This window comes from Mesoplodon bidens (genome assembly GCF_964165515.1).
Source record: "Mesoplodon bidens genome assembly, chromosome: 2".
Classification (NCBI taxonomy): domain Eukaryota; kingdom Metazoa; phylum Chordata; class Mammalia; order Artiodactyla; family Ziphiidae; genus Mesoplodon; species Mesoplodon bidens.
Window position 1 is genome coordinate 32,198,540 of NC_138177.1, and position 5,277 is coordinate 32,203,816.

Consider the following 5,277-nt stretch of genomic DNA (forward strand, 5'->3'; position numbering starts at 1 on the left):
ACGGGATATTTGCTGAGGCACGCGGGATCTTTCATTGCGGTACACTGGCTTCTCTCTAGCTGTGACATACGGGTTTGCTCTTCTCTAGTTGTGGCTTGCAGGCTCCAGGGCGGGTGGGCTCTGTAGTTTGCGGTACACAGCCTCTCCAGTTGAGGGGCGCGAGCTCGGTAGTTGTGGTGCACGGGCGTAGTTTCCCTGGCATGCGGGATCTTAATTCCCTAAGCAGGGATCGAACCCGCATCCCCTGCATTGGAAGGTGGATTCTTTACCACTGGACCACCAGGGAAGTCCCGCCACCATATGTCTTAAATCTCATTTTTCAAGTCACTCTCCCCTTGCTCGCAGTGCTCTATCCAGTTTTCTTTCAGCTCCTCAGGCACATCAATATCTTTCTCTCCTCAGGGTCTTTGCACATGCTATTTATTGCCTCTGTCAAGAGAGCTGCAACCCTCACAACGTTACTGCTCTTTCAGGTCTCAGCTTAAATGTCACCATCTTTTCCTGACCTGGCTCTTCCTCAGCACTCTCTCTAAGATCACATTCCTCTGTTTGTTTCTATTTTAACATAATGAATTCATGTTTATTTCTTTTCTTCATGGAATGTTCACAACTCACAGCTATTTTATTTTTCTCCTCACATTTTTTTTTGGTCTGTTTCCCCCTCCAGATTATAAACTTCATGAGTGTGTAGGGACTGTGCTAGTTTTTTCCCCCCTCCTTATTGTAGCTCTAGCACCTTCCGCAGGGCCTAGCATATAGTAGCTGTTTGAAATATATTTGTTAATTTCATAACCAAATGAATAATAAGATAAATAGAATGGAACTTAGAATGCTAATTTTCCAATAGTCTTATGTGATCCCAGTGGTTCTAAGATGGTTAGAATGCAAAAGTCCATGATTGATACTATGTCATTTTAAGTAAATCATTTGATCTTTCTGTTCCTCAGTCTTCCCATGCATAAGTAAACTATAATCATACCCTATTAATTTGTTCATGGAAACATTACTCATCAAGGCATTTGGAAGTGATGTTGAGTGATCATACTGCTAATTAGGCATGCAAACAGGTTGTGTATGTGTGTGAGTGTGTGTTTCATGAAAGTGTACAGCTGGATGTGCTTTCTTCCTGAAAACTGGAGAATTTGTCTATGCAAATTAATGAAAGTTTGTTGACAGAGACGATTACATCATAAAAAGATGTTTTAGCAAATCTTCATTCATTTGTACTTCTTCAATACGGGGGGTAGAAAAGAGACTTGCAAAACCTTAAGAGGGGAGAAAGTATCCTGAAGTTGTGACAGTGGATTTCTGCCTTTTATCTCTGTCTACACTAGCAAGATGTACACTATTGTCGGAAGGTTCTAAAGCCAATCTCCATAGTCCTGGAATCAAAAGGGTATATTGCATTTAGTTTCTGGAATTTCTTTTTCTAACAGCTTGAATTTTCACACTTTATAGTACCTTACATAGTTACAACATTTTGAAATACATTTTTACATTCATAAACAGGGGAGAAATTATCAATATTTTAGAGGTATGGAACCTGAAATTACATAATTTGCCCTCAGGCCACATAATTAGTAAACGCCAATGGGGAGGGGTTAGGGGAGGGGGATGGAGGTGGGTGAGTGCTCTCAAACTCTAGCCTTTTGACTTTTGACCCGTAGTTCATTCCACTACCCTAGGCTATCTCTCTCACAAGTGCTAGGTGCTAAACTGACATTTCTTGGTGGCCCTAATAGAGACTTGCAAATAAGTCATGAAAATCATTTTATAAATAGAATCACTCAAAAGAAACCTATAATTATGCAAGCATCTAGAATATTAACCTTAGTGATCTCACCAATATTCATATATTAAACCTCTTTTCTTTGGTTCGTGACTTACTCCAGTTTCGGAACCCTTGATAACGCTTTTTAAAATAGTGACTACGCAGTTCTAAAAAGGTGCTTCTATTAACTATTTTGCCACCTGATGTTCAAAACTATCTTGATCGCCTAGTGCCCTCTACTGAAAGAGCCATAGTATAACAATTAATTTCTAAGAAACTGATTATCGTTTGTTCTCAGGATAGCAAAGGGCCTCCAATTTTGTAGTGGCTCTTCAACAAATTCTTCATTTCTAAGTATATTATATTATATACGTGAAGAAATTGTATTGCCAGTACCCAGCTCAGTGACCAGTTCAGAGGTCACTCAATAAGTGTTTGGTGAATTAGTTAACATGTGTTTTGGTTTATTCTAGTAGTGCTCCTGTGACAGTCTGCAGTGGCATTCTTTTGTAAAGTCATATCATTCTTTTGCAGTGTTCATTGGTCCTCAGTAACTTTCTCTTCTACTCCTATAGTCCTGCCTTGAGGCTTGACAGCCAGAGTGATTTCTTATCTTTCCCCATTCCCACCCCCAGCCCCCTGATTGTCAGTTTTGGTTTCATTCAAAATACACTGGAAGTTTATAAGAGCTTGGGCTTTTGAGTAAGATCTGAGTTTAAATCCAGACTGCCACTTCCTTGAATAAGTTACTCATCCTTTAAAAGATTTTCCCATATGTAGAATGGGGAAATAGTCAAATCTAACTCCTAGGATTATTGTGAGGTTTCAAATGACGTAATGCAATAAAGTGCTCAGCCCAGTGCTTATCACTTAGCAACTGCTCAGTTACTGTTAGCTTTTACTATTATTTAATTATTTTTTGTTATATTTTAGCTTAAGCATTAGGTTTGTCTTAAATGTTGAATTCACTGGCTGAGTGAATGCACTGAAGGACTAGTTGTTGCTATACTTGACAGTATTTGCAGAATGTATTTGTTTAATAAAAATCTCTCTCAAGGGAGGAAACTTCTGAAGAAGATCCCCACATTCTATAATTCTTTTTCATATCTCATGTTATAACAATTTTTAGCCAGAAAGACTTGCCCCAGATTCCTATCCCTTCAGACCTCTTTATACTCATCAAACATTTTTTATTAATTCTTCCCCATTCTTTGTGAAGGTGCTAAATAATCTTCATTTACTAAAATGTGAGGGTCTAGAGCACAGAGAAGAGGAAACCTGGAAACCATGGAAGAAGATAGGACAAAAAAGATTTTGTGTATTTTACTATACTGGTGTAAAGGAGTTGGCCACATTTTAATTTTGTTTTAATAAAAGAAAAATCTTCAGTTTGTTAGGGTTTTTATTTAATTTAAATTTTTGTCACATTAATGCATGTACATAGTCTAAAGAGCCAAATTGTACTATAAGGCTTGTAATGAAGAATGCAATCTCTGGACCCATCTCTCCCCCAAGACTACCCCCTCTACCTCCATTTCCCACGAGTCACTGCTTTCAAGTCTTTTAACTGGCTGTTCTGGTATTTACACTCATATTTCTAAATAACATGCCTATACTGCTATTTCTTAATATTTCAGTTTTAAATATTAACTATTTGTTGCTGTTTATCACCCCCACATTCATAGACACAAATATATTTCCCTCTTTTCATCCCCTCCTCAGATCATATTGTTAGATGAATACTCAATATTTGTTATTATGACCTTTATATACACATTATACTCATGGTTGAGTTAATTATGCAGACTCTATTTTTCCTCCCTGGTACTACTTTTTATTTTTCTTCAGTTAATAATTGCCTAGTTCCTTTGCTTAGTTTGCTATGTACAACTATGACAAATTACTCTCCCAACTTTTAGGAAGAATTGTAAATATCCTTTCATAATATTAAACATATCAGGTAATCTACTGTTTTCTTTTTCACTTTCTTTCTTTATTTAAAATTTAAGATACTCATCCTGTAATTCTCCAATGTCTTGTTCCAATCTGGATTATGGTACATAGGAGTCATCCAGGTGTTTGCTTCATCTTCAAGTTGAGAAATCCTTTTGCCATGGTGCTGTATTGGATCCCATTTCCTGAGTCCTGAATCTCCCTCTGTACTAGATATATTCCAATATTCCAGTTGCCCCACTCTCTTCCCTCAGCTCCTCTGCTCCCTTTGCCACTCGGCTATGTACAGGCATACATTGTTTTATTGCACTTTGTAGATAACGCATTTTTTACAAATTAAACGTTTGCAGCAACCCTACATTGAGCAAGTCTTTCAGCACCATTTTTCCAACAGCATTTGCTCACTTTGTAGCTTGATGTTACATTTTGGTAATTCTTACACTATTTCAAACCCTCCTCCAGCAAAAAGATTATTACTCACTGAAGGCTCAGGTGATGGTCAGCATTTTTAACAATAAAGTATTTTTAAATTAAGGTACATACATTTTTTGTTTGTCTTGTCTTGTTGTTGTGTAAGACATAATGCTACTGCTCACTTAATAGACTACAGTATAGTTTAAACATAACATTTATATGCACGGGGAAACCAAAAAATATGTGTGACTTGCTGCGATGTTTGCTTTATTGTGGTGGTCTGGAACCAAATCCTCAATAACTCTGAGATATGCCATTCTTTTTGGCTTTTGATTGGGTTTGGCCAATGGGAGACTCAGCATTCGATGTTAGGGAGAGAAGTGAGGATGGGGTATTTATTCTCCTGACTTCTTCCCTCTGTCTGAAGCCACAGCTCCTGCCTGGTAGTCCTCTTCAGATAGCATTGTCTCTGGCTTCCAGAAACCACTCTCTCCCCTTGCCCCTTCAGGCCTAGGGCTGTTAACTAGGCCCAGAGTGCTGTACTACTCCTTACTGCTTTTCCTAAGCCCTGTCCACACCCTTCTGAACAGTCCCTTTATTAAACTCTCTTCAGTTACCCAGTTTGAGTGTGTCATCTGTTATCTGGTTTGTTCCTTCTTTTTGGTGATAGGTTCTCCAGCAGCTTCCTGAGAAAGGGTATGTGGGAAGTAAGTTGTTTAAAAAAAATCTTGTTTGTCCAAAAATATCTTAATTCTATCCTTACAGATGACCAATAGTTTGGCAGGGATGGATATCTAGGTTAGAAATAATATTCCCTCATGCTGTTCTTGCTTCATTGCTTTCTAGCTTCAACTGTTGCTGTTGAAAAGTGTGAAGATATTCTGGTTTTTAACTCTTTGCATGTGACTTATTTTTTCTCTAACAGCTCTTACAATCTTTTCCTAATCCCAGACCTGAAATTCAACAATGATGTGCCTTGATGTGGGTCTTTTTCGTTTGTTGTGCTGGATACTCAGTGAGTTTCATTCAGTCCTAAAACTTGTCCTTCAATTATAGGAAATATTCTTGTGTTATTTCTTCAGTGATATCCTATATGCTTTTTTCTTTTTCATTTCTTTCCAAATTTGGATGTTGGAGCT